At 37.3% G+C, this 24,290-nt stretch overlaps 1 long non-coding RNA gene across 1 annotated transcript; it reads left to right on the top strand.

The window, feature by feature from the left end:
• The first annotated feature begins 978 nt into the window (after window positions 1-978).
• LOC132071829 (uncharacterized) lies at window positions 979-24,050 on the top strand. The gene is made up of 4 exons (XR_009418204.1): window positions 979-1,113; window positions 3,196-3,291; window positions 21,283-21,487; window positions 23,841-24,050. It is a non-coding gene; the product is annotated as an uncharacterized LOC132071829 (long non-coding RNA).
• Window positions 24,051-24,290: the final 240 nt, after the last annotated feature.

Below are 24,290 nucleotides of genomic sequence, written 5' to 3'. Positions count from 1 at the left end.
AAAAAAAAAAAAAAAAAAAAAAAAAGAATTAGCTGCAGAGCAAGGAGAGAGGCCCAAGCTCCCAGCTTGATTTTCTGTTGAGAGATGCTGTCAGTTGTGCCCAGGGAGCTGCCCAGGCTGAATGACTGATGTTGGCACAGAAGGAAGTTTAGAGCTGTACCAGTCTCATGGCTGATTGATGGACATTTACTCATCTCACTCTCCGAGAATATTATGCAATCTATATCTAAGCGACTCCACTTATACAGAAATTTCTGGTGGTCACCAAAGAAAGTTAATTTTCTTTTATCTTTCCTTTTCCTTTTCCTTTTCCTTTTCCTTTTCCTTTTCCTTTTCCTTTTCCTTTTCCTTTTCCTTTTCCTTTTCCTTTTCCTTTTCCTTTTCCTTTTCCTTTTCTCTCCTCTCCTCTCCTCTCCTCTCCTCTCCTCTCCTCTCCTCTCCTCTCCTCTCCTCTCCTCTCCTCTCCTCTCCTCTCCTCTCCTCTCCTCTCCTCTCCTCTCCTCTCCATTTTTTATGTCTTTGAACATTAGCCTTAGCCTGGAGAGCTGCACAGAGGACCTGACTTAGCTGTCACTGCTAATATAAGCAGCTAATGATACCCCAGAGAGTCCTTACCATGCTGTGTTAGGGCTGGGGACCTAAAGTTTCTAAATTCCCTAGATCAGCACCCAACCAGCCTGAGATCAGAAGGTTTTGCTCCTAAACTTGTCTGAGATAGCAGAAGCTTGGTGAACCCTTAACAGTCTGGTCCAGCCTTTCTGCCTTGAATGAACTAACACTTTTAGTTCAAATTTGGGTTGTTGTTTGGGATGGTTTTTTTTGTTGGGTTTTTTCCACAATGTTTTGAGCTTTAATTCACAGCGTAGTGAACTTACAGAAACACAAACCAAGATCTATCTTGTTTAGTTTGCTTTCCATGGCTCGTTCAATTGCAAATTAAGGCATATTTAACACAATGGTAATGGTTGCCCTTTTCCCCACAGCCTCCTGACTGGAGCATCTGGGATACCTGCTATAAAATATCTACTCAGATTCCCTCTTTCCTGAAGGTGATTTGGACACAAACCTCATTGAAGTCTCCAGAGCTAGTACACTCTGAAGAGGTGAGAGAAGGTAAGCATCCTTCTTTGTACTTTTGCACACTTGTTAGTCTTACAGTTTTCATTCCTATTTTGCTTGGTGTTTTGAGGCAAGTGATTCTCCTCATATACTGTATATAAATGCTGTTATGCTGGAAATTCAGTTCTTGGCTGGATTTAATGCCAAATACCACTATGGAGTTGAGAAAGAAAAAATAAACAAATTTCATTTTCTTCAGCATGTGTTCCTTCAGATTTCCAAATGCTGAGACATAAGACATAGGTAATCACTGCAGAAGTAAGTGGATGCTAGTAGCAATGACAACACAATCCTTGTTCAGGTGTGCTTCAAGGATTTGCCAGTGAATCATGCCTGTCTTTGCGGTTTTTTACCAGTGCTATTCAACTAATTTAGAAAGTGGAAAAACCCACAAACCCAAGGCTTTTTACAGGAAGCCAAATTCTGGATATCAGCCCAGGGATTGGCTGTAAGGTTAAAAATGATGTACAGCATGTAAAGGAGAAATGGTCCACTGGTTTTGAGACCTTACTATTCAAAGGGAGAGAGCACAGGAATGTTTGATTTGTATAAAAATTTAAAACTGTGTAAGAAAAAAGCATCATGTTAATTTTTTGACAAAGTAGTAATTTATAACCAACATGAATAGAAATTAAATACCACTTCTACCAGTTGAGATCCTTTGAATTTGCAATTAACATATTGGTATATGTGATGATATTTATAATGTCTATCAGTGCATACAGCTGCAAATGTATTTATAAATTAAAAGCTTTTCACTATGGTTGAAGTGAAAGAAAACATTATTTATTGATTAAAAGCACATCCTCAATTGTTGCGTTCTTTTGGCTTTTGGTGGCTTTTGGTTCTTTTATATCCTTTAATTATATGATGGTATTGTTCCTTAAATAAAAATTTATTTTCACGATTAAATTATTTTAAAAGGACAAGAAAAATGCCACTTCACATGCCTAAACAAGGTGCATAGACATTATGTTAATAAGACACCAAGTTAGATATTATTAGTATTGCCTTTCCTGAGATTAAAAATTGGATGAAAGAATCAAAACAGCAAATCACTGGGGAATAATAAAATATGTCCTTAGCTACCAGCTACTAGAATTATATAGTATAACCCTATCCAAGTCAGGAATTTCCAAGAGAAATTCCCAACCTATCTATGTCCTCCAAAAGCTGGAGGTCAATTGCATTAAGAAATGCGAGCAGACCAAATTAATCACCTTTACATGTACCACTTTTAAACTATAAACAAATCATTTTCCTGTACCTCAGCAGCATTGTTCAGTTTATAATTTCTTGCAAATGATTGCCCAAAAGCTTCCTAAAATCATTGAATCTCTCTGGCTGAGACTGTTGAACTGTGACGTGATGTGGACCAAGTCCAGCTAGTGCTATGTAGCTGTAGTGGCATCTTTACATGTGACCTTCAAAGAGACCAGTGAGTTATTTGCACTTCTGTTTTTTTCACATAGAGTTTTATGTTAAAGTGTCTAAAATTAAATATCTGTATTATTACCTTTAAAAACAAAAGTGGCCCTTAAGTGGCTTTGATCAAAGTGGTTGCTTTCAAGGAGATGTGGAGATTTTCCCTTGAACGTCCTATCATGCTTCCAATATGTTACTACTGCTTGTATGAACACTTGTACACAGCAGACTGTGACATTATCCTGGATATAAATTTACATGAGACTTAAAAGGAAGAATTTGAAAAAGAGATACATGACTCTTTGATAATGAGAGTCTCTCTAATAATTGACTTCGTAAACAAATTTTTAAAATAAAATTAGAGCCCCATTGAAAGAGATGCTTTAACTTTCTCAAACTCTAATATTTAATCCCATCAGCATACACTAGACACACTGTGAGAAACTTTGAAAAGGTGGCACATACCACAAAGACAGAGTATTTTCTCTAATATATCTTCTCTATTTGATATTTGTATTGTGAGATTGTGAGAATATTTTCTAAAGAAACCATTGTTTTATAGTTTTTCATGTTTTATGTCCTTCTAAAAGAAGATAACTGGAGCCAGAATCCACCAACGTGATCACTAAGAATGTGAATTAATATTTGCAGAAAAAGTAAAGAAATATCCCAGAAGGTTTCTATTTCTCCATTGCTGACTTCTACACATTTCCTCTGATGGAGGCATGGAGAGCAATTCTTACAAAGGTAACAAATACAGAATGCTTGACACTGGTTCCTTCATTTCTATTCATATTTGATTGTGATAGATTTGAAAAGAAATATAATGGTGATTCCTTACCTCTGTTTAATTCTAATATGATGAAAGACTGCACTGTTTGTTTATTTTTTCTTAAATACTTTTATCAACAATTATGTTATTTTTAGAAAGAGTACCCAAAAATGTAGGGAAACTCTACCATATTTTCTACCATAAACTCTCTTGACAAAAGAAAGTTGGGAAGGAATCCAACCCACATTCAAATTAGTCTTTATATGCAAATCAACAATATCAGACACTGATTTTTTTTTTTTATATGGCATCATGCAGAAAGATTAATTTAACCTGGAATACAACCAAATGCCCCTGGGATGCTTATCAGCAGTCTTCAGTGGAGGAAATGATAAATGCTTTTTATGCAAAACAAGCAAATATCAGTTGTTTTCACAGCTCTGACCTAAGGTCTCTCCTGCTGTATCTTATAGTGTTTTTCATCTCTTTTACTAGACCCAACAGCAGGTGTGAGGCAATTGAAAACAATGTAAAACTGAATTGTTTCTTTCACTTCCATGAGAATTTCTGCGATGTGCATTCTTGGAGATGAATTAGTTCAAGGTCAACATTACTGTCATGTTAAGAGGCTGTTTGCCACAGATGAACATTTGTCAAGGTTGTGCAAAGCATAATCTGCCAAAGGATGTGCACAAACTTTAGAAAGGAAAAAGAAAAGCGACCATCAGAGCTGAAAAAAACCCCTTGATATTATTGATAGCTGATAATTTTGAAATTAAACTTTTGCATCTTTATGGCCAGGAGGCAGGAAAGCATGGTTGCTAAAATATTCAGAGCAATTTTACATGTTCTGAAGATGAGATGCAACACAACTCACTGTGCATTCACAATGCTGTTGGTGCACAGGCTGCAAAAGCATAAAAGTTTCAGGCTGTGCAAGGAGGAACCCAGCTACACAGCATTCTGCTTTTTGAAGGGCTCTGAATGGTTCAAAAACACAGAGGATCTCTTGTGAGGGAAAGCAGGGGCGTGATGCTCTTGACTGCAGGGTCCACAGCTGGTTGAGCTCTTTGACCTTGTGTTCTGCTCGTTCCAGACCCCATGTGTGACTGCACAAGGATGGTGGGATATGTACAGTTAGGAATGTTACTCACATGCCTAGTGAGGTGCCTGGTCTAATCAACATGGATGTTCTTGGGCTGGATCTCAGCTCATTCATGTCTAAATTGAGAGTCAGAGTGCTAGAGTGGTGCTGAGCCATGTGGAGATTACAGGTGAAATGATCCGGACTAGGGATGCTCAAGTTCAGAAGGAGTGGCAAGAACAAAAAAGAAAAAAAAAAAAAAAAAGAGCAAAACACCCCCATGTACTTGCAAGTTGTGAAGCAGATCTAACACACCTGCTGATCAAAAAGTCTTTCTTGTTCATGATGCTCTTCAAGATGTAGATACATGAAATGTGCTACAGGTTAATTACCTTCTGCCTGAGCCACAGTCTTCTTCTATGCTCCATGTGATATTCTCATCCTGTTTGTTTTGGTCCAATGGAGTTGCAGGCTAAGCAAATTCTCAGGGCTCTTTTGGACCTCTAGAAAAATGTATGAGAGATTTTCCTCTGTTAGAAGAAGTAGAATGGGAGTAAAAGATATAGGTACCCACAGATGAAGATGCCAGATGTACTCCTCACAGAAAAGAAATGTTGGGCACAGAGGGATGGAGAAAATATTTCCATGCTCAAGGAACAGAAAATGCAGTTTTGGTTTGTTTTGATTTTCAGGGGTTATTTAACTAATTTATAAAACAGTCAATGGGTGCTGAGTGCACTAACTGCTCTGTGCCCTGCTTTGTAACATTTACCTTTTAGCCTCTGGGTTTTCATTTAGCTAGGGTTCCATTCAGCTGTATTTCAAATGTAGTCCAGATGACTGTCCACTGCAGACTGTTAACTAAAGAGCCCATAAAACACAGTGTTTAGTCAAGTTGGGCCGTTTCCATTAATCAGACTGCATAATCTTCCAGTAACAAAGTAATGCTGATTTTATAGACTACTTACATAAAGCCTAATAATTCCCCATTCAGCTTAAGCTAACATATACTTTAGAATGGATTATGTTCTCATAGTTAAAAAGAGAAAATGGTGGTATTTTCAACATAATTGATACTGACAAGAATTAACAGTTCCTTTCCATTTGCCTTTATTCCAAAGATTACTGTATAAATGAATTGCTTTCACATTATATAGCTGAGTTGGCTCAAACATTCTGACTGAAGAAACCCATTTGTGCTAGTCTTGAATCTGTTTCTCATAGACAGAAAGACACCGAAGTTTCTATCTGTGTCTGGCTAAAGCAATTCAGTACTGTTCATCTGTCATATTTCTCATAAAGTTTTGGCAAGTTCTTTGTTATTATCTACTCCTCTTTTATCTTTCTTTCATTATTTTTCAATAAATGATTTGAGAAAAAACAATATTTTGCTCTCCATCTCTCCAGCAATTCTCTATTAAATGATATCAAGATATGTTTACAAACTGAATAAAAGAATTTCCCTAGCAATCATCTATAAGTGTTGCACTACAGTCATCAAAATAACCAGAAAGTTCAGAAGGATTTAGTATGTGTAAGTTCTAAATCTTAATAATAATAATGATAAGAATAATATCTGCAAACTTAAACTCTCTCAGTTACAGAATGTCTTGCGCTTGCCTTTACAGACCCATATATACTTTGGCCTGAGATCTCATAGGCAAGAAATAGAATGTACCAATTTAATTTTCTCACCACTGTCTTTACAAATACAGTTATAGCACAAACATATGTGTTTTTTACATGTAATTTTAATTTCTTAACTTTCATTGCAGTGGCATTTGAAAATAGCCATGGATCATTTGGCTATTTTTCCAGATGTCCTGTGAAGTCAGGATGCTTTTTTGTATTTACAGACTAAATTTCTCATATGTGTCTTCAAGCACATACACCTATTCTGACATAATATTAGGCAGCTCCCTGGGATTGCTGGATTACATCTCAGGCATCTGTGAAATGCTGCTGAAGAAAATAGGTTTATTACCAATACACTGCATCTCTACAGGGAGACATAACTTGATCGGGAAACTAAAAAATATTGAAATAGGCTATGGCTCTGCAATGGCCGACAGAATGGCATATACAACAGAATTTCTCATTATCTTCCTCAGACTTTACTCATTTCTTGTGTATCCACAGACTACTTTCTTGTGCACATTTCCCTGAGAAATAGATTGAAACTGTTTTCACACTATATATACATACATATATATATATATATTTTTTTTTTTTTATATATATATATATATATATATGTCCAAATAATATGGCTGAGTAGTGAAATATGCTCTTATTAAAAAAAAAAAGGAAAGAATTTCTAAAAAACCAAAAATTGCCCTTTAGTTTTTCTGTGCTAGGTGAAATCCCTGCTTCCTTAACCTTCCTTACCCAAAGATGAGTACAGTATTTTAGACATGACTTCATCAGTTTCAAGTATGATTAACTACAGGGAAAATAATTTCTAAAAATTATTCTTATACTAGAGAAACACTAGTAGTAGTATAAAAGTTGGGAACCCATTATCTCATAAAATACTTAATGAGAGATAAAACATGGTTCTTTCAGCAAGCACTTGAAATAAATTTTTCCCCCAATAATCCAGGCAATTTAACATCTAAATATTTCATTTCACAAGCAATACAAGAACTGCTATAGAAATTGTATGGGACACGTGACGATCAGAGGGGTAAGAAGTCATTTCCGTGTTCTCCCTACATACTCCAGGTTACCTCAGGTTTCAACTGTGTGTTGGCTGAATATGCCAGTGGACCATTCTTGAGAATTAAGCAGTTTAGCTTTGCTCCACACAGGATTAAAACCTCAAGTATATTAGGCCAATCTTGGCTTTGAGATCTGATGCAAGTCTAAAAGATTGAACCTACTGAATAATTTGAGTGCTATTGTAGTATATACAGAGCTTCAGACAGTGAACATTATCTGCGCCATCTTTGTTCATTTTAGAACTGTGGTCACTTGTTGTGCTCTTCCAAAGCTTCTTTTTGTGTCATCCCAATATGAGAGTTTGCATCCTTTACAACTGGGATTTTTGGTTATGCCAGATTAGGCTTTGACCCATTTAGAAACATTTTTTACATGCATTAAATACATTTCTTATGGATTAACTTTTACTCAGTGATGTCTTTCAGAAGACTTAATCCATTACCTTAGATTGACTGCTGTGTTCAGTACATGCTATTTTAGTACAGTGTGCTCAAACCTAATGCTCAGCTCTATGTTTTTAATGAAAGCTTTGAGGTTCTTTGGATAAAGAATCTACAGTGCTGTGTACAAAATAAATCTGTTCTTTACATATTTCAGAATTATGTGAATACATACTTGATCTCAGAAAGGTAAAAAGGAAAACTCCAATCTTACACAGACAGTTGAATAGTTATGCAGCTGCTAAAATAGGTGTAAAGAAAACATATCTTGAAAAAGTCTTAGTGATAACATTGAAACATTAAACCATGACTTATCACTAAAATTCGACTGCTTTTAAACATTGTTTATCACTTCTGTTCATGCTCTTCTGAGGCTTCAGAATTCAGGTTTATATTTCTGTGTTATTTTGTTTATCTTCAAGTTACTGATATCTAGGTAACTGGTTTGGACTGTATTGGTAGGAAAAAGAAGAATGATTTTTTTTTTTTTTCCTAAGAAGAGAAATAAGACAAATAAGAGTAGGAAAGGTGTCCTCTTTCTCTGCCTTCTTCCTTTCAACCCCCCATCCTTTTTCTCCCTTAAGAGAAAAAAAATCTACTTCATATTTCTGTAAAAGTCATAAAAACAATTTTCCACACAGTTCTGAAAGCAAAATAAGAAAGTTACAGGACTGCTAGCTTTTTATAGAAACATTAGATGGCGTGTATATTTGAACTTCTAGGAACAATTTCTTGACTTTTAGACTCCACTGTGTTTAACTGAGAGTATAGTTGTTCTACTGAACAAGTGCTCTAAATTATCTTTTAGGTGATCACCCATAGATTAATACCTGTTACGTATACAGATATCTTGGTGGGGTAGAAAGGGCTGAATAAAAGTCTGCCATCAGCTGAGTAGGATGACTCCAAAGGAATTGCTTATAATAGTGAAAACAAGTAAATCAGGAGTGAAAGGTTTTCTTTGTTTCCATGGGGTTTTTTTATTTTTGTTTTGTTTCTCTTGGTTTTATTGGTTTTTTGTTGTTTTTTTTTTTTTTCTTTTGATATTTATTTGTTTGCTTCTCCTTAAGTTTAAAACTTAGACTTACTTTCTACTTTTTTTAATAGGGAAGAAATCCAATTTGTGACTTCTTTGTAAAAGATGTGGTGAGGTCCCTTGACACTTATGAAAAAACATCTACTAATGCTGGAAAGTGAAAACACTGTAAAGGGAATCTAGAAGAGAAAAAATCATTTAAGATCAATAGCCTTTACAAAATCCAATCCAGCACGAGAAAGGTATTGAATTAGCTTGGAAGAAGCTCTATAAAATCCTGGTATGAACTGTAAGTTCTCCTTATTGAACAATAAATTGGTACAATGCTCAGAACTGAGACAAAACAAGCAACTATATCAATCTACTGCATTCATTTATAAACTAATCTACCAAGACTGCTCCTGGCTATCTGTTGATATGAGAAAATGTGACAACAGAATGCAGACAGAATACTTGGACATGGGTAGCTAAGTATGTCAAATTTTATACCATAAGACACCATAGATGTGCTATGGATGTGCTTTGGGCTGTGCATGACCCAAAGGCTGAACTTAAGAGCTTGTCTCAACAGTTGTGTTTATTAGTAGTAGTATTAATATTAATATTAATTCTTTCAACAGTGAAATGAAGATTGTAACAAAGGTTTGGTTTTTCATTTCTCCCATCCAGTCTCCATTTTCAGCTTGTTTTGAATTAAGTCCATTTTGCCCAGAAGAATTAATTACATACTAGGAATACTTGATATACATACTGTTGATGCTTTGCTTTCTCACTGGACTTTTGATTTGCAACTGACAAAAAAATCATTGGAGCAGCAGGAGCTTCTGCCTGTGCCTCTACAGTTTCTGGTCTTTTTCCATGGTCAAAATATATAAAACATCAGTTTATCTACCAAAACTGCAGAAAAAAATATGATAGTCCAGCCATAACTGGATGTTTAATTTCACCCTTTTCTAATCTTCAGCAAGGAGCTCCCACTTTTCTGTCAGGAGACATATTCAAAACCCATGGAATTAAAATAATATCATCTTCCAAAATCCACATTTCCCTTTGGAAATGGTTGGGTCATTCTTAACTAGCAGTCATTACTTAGGCATGATGTTTTTTAAATGATCATGCCTAAAATATACAGGGAACACCCTCACACATGGAGTGTAATCTTCCTCCTGTCAGTGCTACCTTAGCCAGAAATGGACTTCTTCCCTGCAGCCAACTCAAACAGTCATCATAGACCTGGTGCTTGTGTTTTCAGCCAAGATTAAATTGACCGAAGTGTTTAAAGAAAGCTAAGCTTGTGTACAAAAGCATTTGGACAGAGTGTCAGCAGAGTCAAATGCTGACATAAGCAGACAGCTGGCTACCCAAAGGCTGTCTCTGAAGTTCAGTTCTATCTTATTTAAAACAGCTCCTATTTTGAAATTGAAGCAGTCACAGAACAATACTTATTAGATGTTCTTTTAAATTAATTAAGAGCAGGAGGAAAGCTCTTGGTCTACATGTGAGGAAAAACTGTGTCCCATATTCTGACATCCTACCTACCAAGTACATTGGAATTTTCTTTGGTTGACCAGCACAACCGTAGCTAAAATCACAGACAGTATCAGATTTTTAGCCTTAAACTAAGAAACTAGAACATTTGTCTCATTCCCTGATAAATTGCTTTTGAAATTTATGCATAGCTTATTTTTAACAGTTTTATTTTAGCAGATAAATAATAGCTGAGTTCTATGGCAATTAAATTCTACCCTTCATATAAAACAAGTTTAATAATAGCACTCTGCATTCAGTGATTCAGGCACTGTGTATTTTGGTGGGGTGACGGGAGGGAGTGCAGACCTGTAAATGTTGAAAACAAAGGCATGCATTTGGTGGTGTAATATTATCTTGCCTGTAACCCATGTAAAGCCAGACCTAAGGTCACACCTAAAGCCTCTTCATAGCCACTGTGGCTTTGGTGTGCCAGCACACAGGTAAGGCTGAGCAGGGGATGGTGGCACAGGGTCAGTACAAGAAGTGAGAGAAGGGATGAAAAATTGCCCAGTAACAGAAAATGACAAGGTGGAACCGGAGTGAAAAAAGTCATCTCAGGGACATTTGATGAGGAAACTCAACAGCTTTACAAGCATCCTGAGACTCTGTGGCTAGTGGACAGGCAGTTTGTCCAGAACTAAAAATCTCTGAAATCTCAGGGGAATGGAGTTACGCACTTGTAATTCATACTTACAGAATTCATATCCAGCTGTAGTCTTAGAGCTTTAAATTAAGCTAGAGAAAGGCAAATTTCCCCATAGCCTTACCTTCCCTGTTACAGCATAAATGAGGCAATAAAGATTTAACACATTCCATAATTAACTCAGAGGCCAGTAGCAGTCTGAAATGAGTGAAGTGAGATGGACACTAAATGATGGGGCTTTACAGTTATTACTAACTTGATTTGTAAGAAATGACTAAACATGATTCAGGACCATGAAAGTGATCTATAGCTTCATAAAGTGGTGCATTGACACAAGGGAGCAATAAAAGTCTTTTCACATGAAAGATGACACCTAATGAATATGATGACCGGTGTTTCTTCTACAAGTCCTGCAGCTTCAGTATATATATTCTGTTTATAACACAGGTAAATGAAGATACATATTGGTAAAGCTCTAAATAAAGTTATATCTTTTAAAATGCTGCAGTGATGTACTTGCAGGTTTATCATTCTGCACAGCTCCTGTCCAGTGTCCGGGGCTGCAGAGAAGCAAGACCCCTCCACACAGCAACCTGCAGCTACTTTTTGGTAGCTTTTGTGGTTTTATTGCTCAAATCAAAGAAATGAAAGATTTTTTTTAATGTAAGAGTGTGCTAAGAGAATGCAGAATATCTGAAGTAAATTATCAGAGCACAAAGTCTGTTGTTTATTTGGCAGGACAAAGAAAAGATGATCGTATTTATAATCAATTCTAGATGTGCACATATTTAAATTTTCTAGCTGTGAGACAGCATTATATTATTCTGACAATGAAGACATGACGGGGAAGAATAAGCGTGAAAGAGTGCAAAAAATTGGTGTATATAGGGTGTTGCTCTCTTTCAACACATAACAGAGGCACTAAGGCTTCTGAGGGGAAAAAAACCTACAAAAATTTTCAACATTTTAGTTATTTAAATAAATACAATTTATTTAAAACACTGATTTTTTTTGTTTTGTTTTGTTAATATGCACTCTAAAGATTAACATCAGCCACAAATTTTTGTTGGTGGGTGACACTTAAAATATTCTAAAATCAATAATACCTCAAAATAGTTTATAGAAAACAGCCATACACTTAAGCCACATAATTTGTCCCCTAAGTACAACAACACCATAAAAAAAATTCTATGAAATACTGACCATGCCTCTTGTGTTCTTGAATTCACAAATCAGAAAAGAGGTAACAAGCTGGATCCTATGTTGCTTTAACTCACTTTCTCTCCAGAGACTGCAAATCTAGTACAGCCAATATTTCAGCCCTTCTAGACTTTTTCCTTTTGCTAGGCTTCTGTGCCTGTTTTTTGTAATATGTGACTACCTCTGTAATATAGGGTGTAAAATTGAATATGAGTGTCCCACTTTTTAGACTGTAATGCCACATGTATGTGTCTGGAATGATTTCCTCTGTCTTATTTTCTGTGTCCCTGTACATGCTTTCTGGCACTCTCTTGTTTGACTGCAGAAATACATTTTGCTGACAGTTTTGTGGCTCTGTTTATTGTGTTTGTGATCCCACGTCCTTTCCCCGCTTTCTGCCAAATATGCCCATTTAATATGCACTGTCTCTGACTGCTTTTAACCCCAATGCTCTTAACCTTGCACTTGCATATTTTTAAAAAGGCAAAACCATGGAGATCTCCCTCCTTCTGTCGAGCTAAATACACAGTGTGGGTTTTCACATGATAGTAATACATACACAGAACAGAGGAGTATCTTTAGATCCTGAGAGGATTAGCTGTAGGCTGTGCCTATCCAAAACTGCAGATCACCTCTCTTAAATTTTACATAAATTGCTAGCCTGTCCAAAGTGTACTTTGTAATATCAGGAATCAACTGTCCTGTTGCTCTCACTTTTCTTCTTCCCCTTGCTCATAAACATAATGATTCTCCCAAGATCTCCCCAGCAAAGCTAAGAAGGAAGGAATGCAATCCCAGTGCATATATCAGGGGTGTGAAGCTGAAGAAGCAACATATCCAAGAAGGTGCTTTTGTATTTTTGAAATAAATGTGGTGTTATTAAAAAAAAATCTTTTTTGCATTTGCAAGAATGGAAAGAATGCAAAATTTTGATTTGCAAGAAAAGGAGAATAGACAAGCTGTTTCTCTAGGTTTTGGGCAGCACCTTTACACCATATCCTCATTCACACATTACAAAGTCCTATTCTTCTGGCCACAGGTGGCAAACTTTCTCTAGATAAAGTGTATATAAATATTCTCTGTGCCTTTTTTCAGCTATCAGCACTGCAAAATGTGGAAAAAATGAACCAATGGTTACAAAAGCATTACAATGCAATGACTGACACTTAGGCTACTCTCCAGCTACAGTTTTCCTGAAAATCTCCATATTTCAATGCAAAAGACTGTAACAGACCCCTCTGCATTTGAAGTATTCTCTGCTTTTTGAGTGTCTCATTACCTCACGGATTTTGTCCAGGACACTGGCCATCCTCCTTCACTCCCCTTGATCCACTTCAGCCTCCAAAACTGTTGGCTGGGCTGGCAACAATCCCTGCCAATTTTAAAAGACAATATAGCTCACATCTGCACCACACTGCACTGCTTATTGGACAAGTCACCATTCCTACAGACACTTTAAACCAGATCCAAGTCACTTCTGTGAAGCCTAAAGGGACACCTGTGAGCTTGAGGGGCAGGTGTAGCTCACTGTGACATCCACAGGGAGTCATGTGTGGTGACAGAAAAGCAGTCACAGCACTGGCCTCGTGCAGTTTCAGAAGACAGGCTCCCCAGCAAGGAGAAGGAAGCAAGAGAGGCACTGCAGACCAGTTGGATGTCAGGGAGAAGCACAGATCAGTTTCAGAAGTAAGAGAAAAGCTATCAGAGATGTCCTGTAAATATGCACATTCACAGGCTTTTTAATTAGAACGGCTAGCTGATATATAAAGCACAGGGTACCTTAGAAAACACAGTATGCCTGAAAAATTACAAAACCAACAAAAACTGTGTATGCAATGACATCAGAGAAATACTCAATCCCATCTCAGTCATACAGCCTTTTAGGCCAATTTTACAACAGGTAATGCACTTGATGGGGGAAGTTGGCTGCATAATTGCTATTAATTATTTGGGAAATGGATGGAGGTTCAGCTTAGTTTCACCTCTCCAAACACACTGTTGTTTGGAATAAATTAGCACCATTGCTGCTAGTGCCTACAGCTTGTTTTTAAAAATCCCTGCCAAGTGGCAGTGGGAAGAAAACTTGTAATGTTTCTGTCAACAGTGAAGAAAGGGCATTTTACTCAGAAACAAAGACTACTTGCCTCAGGGCAGCTTCTGGGGTGGAAAGAAATAATGAAAATGGCTGTAGACCTGATCAAAACTCTTAGCCTCTAAAGTGAGCATTTTACACTCTTTTTTTTACTCTGACAAATCATATTTGCTGGGCCAAGTCGTGGTCAGCTCTTATCCTTCCCCATGTATCTACATAGGTACAATCCATAGTTGCCCAATATCAAATTCAGGTCACTTAAAATCCAAGCTGCCTTGGCCACCATTCAGGTCAAATCAAGGCTTTGAAGAAGTTCAGACAAACTCAGGTCTGAAGTTGTGCATCTGTTTTAGACAGGTTCTTCATAAATTTGGCAGGAATTTCAGGCAAAGTGATGTGGCATGTCCGTATGTCCTCAAGAGAGAAGCTGAATGCTAGGGCAGACCTAGCATACAGTGCACAGCAAAATACCCACTCCTAAAACAGACACGACTTAGAAGGGCCACACTGAAGCAGTGGATTTCCTCATCTGTTTCCTCCATGGAAACATGGCAGATGAGTCTGGGACAAAGGCTCACTCATGCAGGATCCCTTCACAGACCAAGCCAATGGCTGTGGAACTGGAGAAGTCCAGGGTAAGTCTTCTGTCCCCTACCCCTCTGACTCTGTGTGTGCTCAGAGGGGCCTCAGGAGCATAGCTCCCTGGCATCTATGTTTTGTGCTGTACCCAGCCATTCATTTCTAAATCAGAAATAGCCCTGAGGTTGACTTCATGTCTTCTCTCTTATTTAGCAAATGGGACTGTGCATCACTGTCAGTATTCTCTTTAGGATCCAGTCATGAGCAACCAGTGCAGATAAGATCACATCAGATATCCCATCAGTTCAGAGTTCAGTAATTAGACTCAGGATGGATTTTGTTTCTGCTTGCAGTTAGAATTTTCTTTTTTCTAAATTTCAGAGATGAGCAGAAAATGGAAAACACATTTTAGAACCATGTTTTGTCAAAAAATGTTTTCTTCATTTTTTTAATCAAATTTTGTCTTGGTCAAGGTTTTCCAAGTAAACATGAGAAATTATTTGGCCAAATTAATCCCGAGTGTATCTTAGCCTCTTGCACTGAAGGATTTAGCACAGAGCCAAGAAGTTCAGGATGTTGGAAGAAAATGTTTTCGGAGTTACTAAATTACAGTCTCCATAGTGATTGTCTTGCCATATGTTAAACAAGCAAGAAGACAAAACACACTGGGGAAGATTCTCCTCTCACAAAAATAAGCAGAATTACAATGGAACAAACTTTCACTCACTTGTGTGTAGACATTGTTTCAGTGAAGAATAGATTATACCCTGACAAAATAGCTTCAGTTTTCTGCGGTGAGGCATCTCACAGTAATTGTGAGAGGGGATGTAAGGAAAGGTGTCTAGGGAAAGGCACAGGAGAAGTAGGAGATTGGGGGTGGGAGAGCCACGGCAAGAGGTAGAGAGAAGGAGGTTTTTTATGTTTTTTGCTATGGGACATAAAGTTGTTTAAAGCTGGAGTTCAAAAGTGCATAAGGTTTCAAATAAAGCCTTGCTGCTGACATTTCAAAGGACTTTTCTTAAATTATGGCAACTGCAAGCAACACCTGCCTCCCTTGTATAACAGAAATACTAACATTTATGTAGCTTACTGGAATATTTTGAAGGTTATTTACTTGCTTTGAAGGTTATTTACTTGCTATCAGCATAGAATTTTAGATGTCCAAGCAATAATAGAGTTATATACGCTTATATTTATTTCACAATAATAAAGTTTTATATGGACTACTAGTATAGTCGAAACACTTTACAGGTATAGTTAATACTAACTATATGTTTAAACATAATTTTTATATTGAAGAAAATAGGATTAAGATGCTTTGAAAAGTTCTTCTTTAGAGATCTGCAGTTGGGAAAAAACATAGAGGCAAAGCTTTATTTTGTGTACTTTATTTTGTGTACTTTATTCATGTGTTCTTTATTTTATGTGATGTATTTTAATTGTATGTGCATTAACATGTATTGCATTTGTTACATTGGATTCCAGGGCATCTCACAATACTTTGAGAATTCCTAAAGAAAGCTTGAAGTAATTTTCAATCTTTTAGTCATCATACTGAAAGTTTTATAAAATACTTGAAATGACAACCCAAAGCATTCAGGCTCTAGAAAACAGGCATCTATTTTCAGAAAAGCCTGTCAGGAAGTTGGTGTCCTTCCTTATTTTCTGTTTTGTATTGTTGCAATATGATGAATGAATTATGTGTGTGTTAGTGAGTTATTTGCAGAAAACCAAAATATTGCTTGGGTAGTAAATAATGAGTGAAAAACAACACCAAGAAAAAGAATAGAAAATATAAATAATTTTCTGGGAGCACACATATAGGGATTTCATCCTAACACCTGTTGGAGGAAAAAAAATGTCTGTGCCCATTCAAGACATGGCCTTAAACACTACTGAGACCCTCAAAATATTAATCAAGATTTTTCTTTTGCTATTATTTTCTCTCTAAGACAGCATTTTTTTTCTGCAGTTCCCCTTTACCTCATAATGCCTACCTTCTGGAAGGAAGAAAGGAAGAAAGGAAGGAAGGGAGGGGAACCAGAAGGAAGGGTTTGCATTATTTTTCATGAATACTAGTGCAAAGGAGAAGAAACTAGTCAGAAGTCCTTGAGACTATGCTGCAATAAGCAGTTTTGAGGTCATGATCACTTTAAGGAAATATCTGGCTTGAAGAACATACAAAATGTGCTTGGGTGGATTGGGAAAACTAGCGTCTGATTAGGTTTTTGCCTTGGTGCAAGGAACTGTCTGGCTAGATCTGGCTGTGTTATAGCTGAGGTAAGGACAGGCGTGTACTCAGAAAGCAGATTCAAGAGAAAAGCATCTCAGGCAGCCTCTCAAACTGCTGCCTCCCTGGATTTTGAACAGTTTTGCTGTCTTGTGGTAGACTTGTGCTGTCTTCATGCTGTAATCTGGACTATCTGTACTGCAAAATAAACAGCTTATTTATGCCATTAAATTTTGCACTAGATTAGTACAATGGATGCTGGGCACACGGATTGGCAGTGTGGGGAGGGGAAACCAAGTTTTAGGCTGCACTACAACTAATATGTAGAATACAGTTTGGAAAGTCAATTTGGAAAGTGAAGCCATAGGCTTCGGTCTTAGGGTAGAGAATGCTCTTCAAATCCTTGGTTTACAACTTTCAGAGAAAACTCTCTGGAGTTCTCCAGCTTCTGGAAATGTTGAAAATGCCTGTGAATGGCTTTGCTTACAGTATATCACAACTTTTCATCCTCTCCAAACTGCAGATATAAAATCACAATGGGGTGACAGTAAAATAACATTGGTATGGTATTTAGAGCCTCATCTAGGTGCAGCTAGCAGAAAGAATTAAAAAAAGTATTTAATGTGATATTCAAGCCAAGTAATCAAGGTTCAGCCACTCACAGCTCTAGGAATACCACAAAAGTGGTTAGAGTTCATGTCCAAAATTACTACAGTACAATACTAATTGGAAGCATATCACACCTTGGGAGAATGCAGGAGAAATATGAACAACACTAACAAAATAATACCATGTTTAGCCTAAATAGTTGTTATATGGGCATAAAGTTTTGTAACACTGCAAGATATTATCCCACTTTCATGTCTTAATGGCTAAACACAGACAGATGTTACTGACAAAACCAATATTCTTCAGAAACATTATTGTGTCTTTATTCGTGTATTTTTTAACCAAGTTATTTACATCCTGAAATAATTCTTTTGCAAAGTCCAATTTATGCTTGCATAGGCATGCTGATGAAAAGCACTCACATGATGACACAGGGCATATGTTTATTTAGAGTTGGTTAGACTAGAGAAAGCATGACCTGCTCAGAGCAGAGGATGGTGGGAGTAACAGAATTTCTAAAGCCATCAAATTGCTTCAGCCTGTGCCAGAAAAGGCAGAGTGCAGACATTCAACAGTACTTTTTACCACAGTAATCAGTCTCTGCATCCTCTTTTTCTCCTGCCATGGTCATGTAAATGAGACTCCAGCTCCCATTGCAGGAGGAGGTGGGTGGAAGCATGCAGAGCTCATACTTTGGATTCTAAACATGGGTCTCTAGCAACATTGCAGCAGGTATGGGAGAAAGGTGCTGTTGGTTGCAAAGAATAGTTTAAAGGAGGAAACTTTCTGCCTCTCACACATTCCTACAGCCATATCCAGCCCTTGTAAGCACTCTAAGCCTTGGGTTAGAAAACCCAGGTTTTCTAGTGACCATATTTATTTGCTGAGTCTGTGCTTATTTTCCCTTTCAATGTTGTTATTATTTTTACATTTGCAATGAGAAGTAAAGGTGGAGAGCATAGCCATATCAGATTGCCTTTGGCTGAATCCCAGAATGGTTACTTTTCAAAAATGATGAAAATTTACGTTAAATGGTATTACCAATAACCTTGTTCTCTTTGTGCTCACAAGTTTGCAAACTGTTGGCCATGTTTCAGAGCAATCCTGACCTAAAAAATAGTTTAGTCAAGCCCACTGAAACTGACAAGATAAACAGAAAGGTGACGTAAATAATCTGATTCATAATTTTTAAGCATATAAATTCACTCATTGGCTCAGATTTGTTAATAATATTCCAGTTACTTCTAGATTTAGAATACTTTATTCCAGGAAAGATCTCACTGAAAAGCAGTAATAGATTTTGCAGCTTTTAAAACTATTGCACTTTTTAAAAAAGCTTTCAATCCCTAATTTAATGCTTGCAATGTCATCAAAATTGATTACCAAAAAGAATCACAGACACAGTCATAGCAAATACATTACAACGCAGTGAGAATTAACTCATGTGACTGAAGCAGTAGAGTAACTGAGCCACAAACTGATGGTGTTCAAACCCAAATGAAGCAGACTATGTGATTTTACAAGCATTTTGAATATTGCCACCTAATTTTGGCCCAGGTCTCCCCCTTCCGAATTATCTGTGCCAGTTAATACCTGTAATATTTTTCTAGCAGAGGTCACCTAGGGTTTGGATGAAGTCAGATGGTTGCATACTTCCTACACAGGCTGTGAGATGGCTAGATAAGAGCTTGTTCATAGACCAGAGTGTGTGCACAAACACAGCTTCCAAAAAGAACCAGGAAGACCTTTCCCCATCATTGTCTTACTCTTTAGTTAACAATACATCTATGAAAACAATTTAACTTGACTTGTTCAGGGATCACCATTTTAAAACAACTGCACAGTGCAGATAACCTCTTATGTGAGTGCAAGGTAACCTAAAAAGGGCTTAAAGTAAGCTGTGGCCTTGCTCACATCTTCCCACTTTAAAAAGTCAATTTAGGAATCAGGAGTATCTTCCCTCGCAGTTTCTGCCTTCTCAATATTCTGCTCACAGTTCACACAACTGCTTCCAGGGTCTCAGCAAATGTATAGCTGAGCCAGTTCAGACACAATTGCCCCTTGCAAACAGGACTCATTCTCATGAGCTTTGGATAGTTGACTAATTCCTGCTTAGAATAACACTGCTTACCCTTTCTTTACAGTCTATTTATACTCCCACTTTTTTTTCAAGTTTAAGAGACTTACACTCTCTAGCATTCCCAAAGACATATTCAGCCCTGCAATATTCAGCCCAATATGTTTCTGATTTAACTTTGCCTTCCTTTATTTTCAAAATGAATAGTTTCATCTGCTTTTCACCCATGAGAACATTTTTGCAGTCATTTCTCACTTCCTTTTGTTCAGCTAAGGGACTCAGTGCTCTCAGGTTAAAACAAAAGGTGAATGGGTCCATTTGAAAGATGGTTTAAATGCTGCCTTCTTGCATCTCACAGTCTAAAGTGACCCTCTGCATTGTTTACAGAGATAATTATGTGAAAGAAAGTAGAAACAATATTTTAATTAACACATCAGTAACACTACAGCTTATTTCTGTGTTTTGTCTATTATAATTTGCCATGTGGTGCCTCTTTGCCTCTTATGTTACAACAGAACAGAAAAAAAAAGAAAGATTTCTGATTTGCACTGCTGGAATGATAGGGTGATATCTCTACATAGACATTATTTGTTAACTCCTTTTAGGTCTTACACTTGCCATGCAAGGTGAGTGTGTCTGTTTTCATGTTTTGGTCTGCACTCAAATACATGTTAGAAGCATTTATCAGAAACAAAATCACTAGATTTATCACCAGGACCTTCTTTCCCCATTGAGCACATATTTCTGTAGAAGTATTGTTAGAGAGTTACAGTACTATATTTCTTGCTACACTGGGAGCCCAAAAGCAAGAACACATTAGTCTGATGAGCTTGGGTATGGTTTCCTGAATCAATAGTACTTCTTCAGCAGAGACCTAGTAACAGACAATTGCATAATGAAGCTGTCTGTCTTTATTTACACAATGTATTACTGTATTCAGCAGGCCAGAAAGAATAGTTCTGTGTAGCAGCTGTCATTGTGTTTTTTTGCTTATCTCTGGCCTGTCTGCCAATGTTATAATTCACCAGCTGACACCCGTCTTGGCAGGGACCGAGCGCGGTGACTCGGTGCCAGAGCGACAACAGTGCTCTGAACTATGACACGATTCATCCCCATCCCAGTCAGCAGCAGCTTGATCTTCTGGCATTTGCACTTTTTTTTTTTTTTTCCTTTTTAAGCTCTGCAGCCGTGGGGGTGCAAAGCAAGCAAGCTCTGGGGGAGCAGTTGTGGTTCTGTCACAGACCATGCTGGGGTGCAACGGGAAAGAAGGCAGGGTCAGTTGTGAAGGGTGATGGATACCCAGCAGATACTCTGAAGGGTCTGGTCTTGAGGAATCAGGAGGGGATGAGGTCAGACTGCAAAAGCAGAATTCAAGGCACTCTGTCACAAGACCTGAGGTACAATGGTTGATGTTTATGACCCTGCCTTTGCTCAGAAGGGCAGAAGCTCCTTGAATCCAGTGAGAGTGTTGGCTGCATCAGGGGTGGCGATGGGGAAGAAAGGCACCAAGTAAAAATTCTTGCATACTTTTGAAAAGAAAACATGGAAATCTGATAAATTTTTTAAATCAAAATTTCCATGAACACTATTCTCTAACATTCTAGTTCTGTTCTTTGAATATTCATAGGAAATAAAAATATATGATAACACTGATGAAAAAATGCTTTTTTTCTATTGTTTGGGATATGTTATGCCAAAATTTCTTTCTGTATCTGTTTCTTAAAGGATGTAAAGCTACAACAACTGTCAGTTGTATATTCATAGACTTGTCTGTTTGAGAAAGTTGCACTTCAACCAGTATATAACTCACATGGAATGTTATTTCAGTTTAAGAAGCACATTTGTTAATCAACTGAAGTCAATCAGAAATAAAATAAAAGCTTGAAACTGAAATTTCACCACGAGGCAAGTCTGTGATTCAAACTGTAAGGTAAGATTTTCTCATTCAAGCAGCACTCTGGTTTAGTGAAAGAATCTCAGGTGGACCATGCTTTCATTGTCAGAAATCCTATGATGAATCATAATAGTGACCAAAGTAGCTGTGATTTTTTTTTTCCCCCCCTCTGGGCTTTCTAAGTCCTTCATGTGAAGGAGGAACAGGAAAATAAAAGAGATAGAGAAAAAAGGAAAAAAGAGAAGGAGAAGGAGAAGGAGAAGGAGAAGGAGAAGGAGAAGGAGAAGGAAAAGCAAAAATATTAATGAAATTAGAGTGAACAGGACAGTCAGAAGAGTGGTAACCCCAATCCTAGGGGCACTTTTTGCACCAGGACACGCCTGATCACATTTAGAACGGTGCTAAAATTATGTTAAGAGAGAAGGGAGGTTAGTGGAGCAGGATGTCATTACCCTGGAGAACTTTCATTGTGTTGCATCCTGATAGGCTCCCACTGCCAAGTGCACAACAGCATCCAGGTGCCCAAGCATGGTTCAGGGGAAAAGGGTTACAGTGAAAGCAGTGACATCAGGCTGGTGACCTGTCACTAGTGGGGTTCCACAGGGCTCCATCCTGTGCTCTTCAACCTCTTCACAAATGACTTGGATGCAGGGCTGGAAGGGACACTGAGCAAGTTCACAGATGATACCAGACCAGAAACGTCAAAGAAAGGGCATGGATCCACATGGATGCGAAACAGTGATTGTGGAGGATCTGACTTTCATAAACATTTCCTATAAATAACTCCTGGTAAAAGAAATGCTCGTTACACACAGAAAAAGGTGTTAATGGCAGTTTACCTGTAAGTGAGAGGAGTTTGCTAATTTTAAATGTGAGTTGGGTCTGCATACAAACATGCTTGAAGGAGGATGAGGGGTGGCAAGATCATATCAGACTAACCCTAATTATTGACACTTTCACTGGAAGAGGAGTTTAAATGACTGAATTAATCTAAACCTTTAAAGCAAGCTGTGGCTAGTTGGTGGTCAGCATCTATTAATATTAAATGTCTAAAATTATTTTATTCAGAACTGACCCTTTTTGTATAAATGCTGTGAGACTTCTTCAGTCTAAGTGCTCCTTTCTGAGGATATCAGTTAAGCTGTTCAGCATGGACATCAAAGTTGGATGAAACCAGACTTATCCTATCACTTGGGAAAAACATGGAGATCTACAAGAACACTGCATCTAGAATCTGATTCCTTGAGACAAATTAATAATATCCTTAAATGTGTTGAATGCCCTGGTCCCCCTGCCCAGGATCAAATCTCAGGATTTTATTTACTGTAGGCATTTGGTATTGATTTATTTTGTCCAGAACAATTTCTGACATCTCAGTTAAGTGGAAAGCGTGGCTTAATTTCTGCTCTTTGTCAGAACATTTATTTTTAGAGTCTGAAGGAAAGTGATATTGCTGATGTGCTAGTATATGCAGGACAGTTGCCACCAAGACCTCTGACCTTACAAATGTAACAATTATATGAGACACAACACCTGCAGTAAAACCAGCACAAACAGAAAAATATAATCCTCAAGCTGTAATGAATGGGACAATAAAGTGACTGCATTTAAAATTATTATACAGTGATAATTTTCTAATAGTGCTCAGTAATGGAAGAATACACTGGAGAAAAGCAACACAAGAATCACATAATTGCACCAGTTGGCAACATATTATCAAAATTGCTCTTTTAGTAATGAATTTAAGATTTAAAAAATACCCCCACTACATCTTTTACTTTCAGAATTAGAGGATTTTTATGTCAATTTAACCACAGTCTAGATATAATTAAACTTCATATTTATTAGATGTCTTTGCTACTCATTCTCATTCCCAATCTAGTTGAACTCAACCAAAAAGATTGGAAAATTCTTCTACTTCTCCATTTTGGTGATACATCCTAGTAGTGACAGCAAATAAAACATTCAAATGCCAGAAGAGAGACCTGGAAACCATCAAAAGATTCTAGAGGGGAAAAAATAACAGTGGAACAGGAACATTTGAAATAGAGGGTTTCCCTGGCACACACAGCTTCTCAGTGATTCCCAATATTGTTTCACTCTCCCAAAGGCACAGAGCCCAGTGTCTGTGGCAGCTTTTTGTAGAAATAGTGACTCCCATCATGTCAAGGAGAAAGAAAGAAAGAGCAGGGGGAAAAAAAGACTATGCTGATGGGTTTTGCATTGTAGGTCATGTTGGAAATTTTAATTATTGAAATGAAATATTGAAGGACATATGGAAATGCTTGGGAAAATGAAAATGAAGATGAGAGGAAGCAGTCATGAAGAATTAATCATTCTGACAATATATATTTATATACACACATATAACTCTTATTTTTGCCAATAGAAAATGACAAGGGAATCAGCAACTCAAGTGGAGGATGAAGAATGGAAAGAGAGAAGAAAGGAAAGCTTAAAATAATGCTATTGGAATGTACACAAATATGTGGTTTAAAAGCCTGTTTGGGAGAGGAACAAAAAGACTCAGCATAAGATGCTCTTGGTGTGAAGAGAAAGACTTCCACACTGGAACTGAACAATGAAATCTTGCAGGAAGTAAGTGAAACAAGTTCACTTGTCAGACTTTTCTTTCTTCCATTCCTATTCCTAAGGTTTTTAATTATTATAGTTAATAATTAGCATGCAAGAGTTATGGCTTTCTGTGCTTAGGGAACTGCACAAAGCTGAGACACATACATGGGAGGAGACGGCATGACAGAATTACAAGCCAAAGAATATAGTCAAAAGCAAAATGCATGGTAAAATGTTCGGTGAATGAACGTCTAAGTTTATTTTA

This window comes from Ammospiza nelsoni, chromosome 3 (genome assembly GCF_027579445.1).
Source record: "Ammospiza nelsoni isolate bAmmNel1 chromosome 3, bAmmNel1.pri, whole genome shotgun sequence".
Classification (NCBI taxonomy): Eukaryota; Metazoa; Chordata; class Aves; order Passeriformes; family Passerellidae; genus Ammospiza; species Ammospiza nelsoni.
Note: the sequence above shows the minus strand (reverse complement) of the source record. Positions and strands in the feature narration are given on the sequence as shown.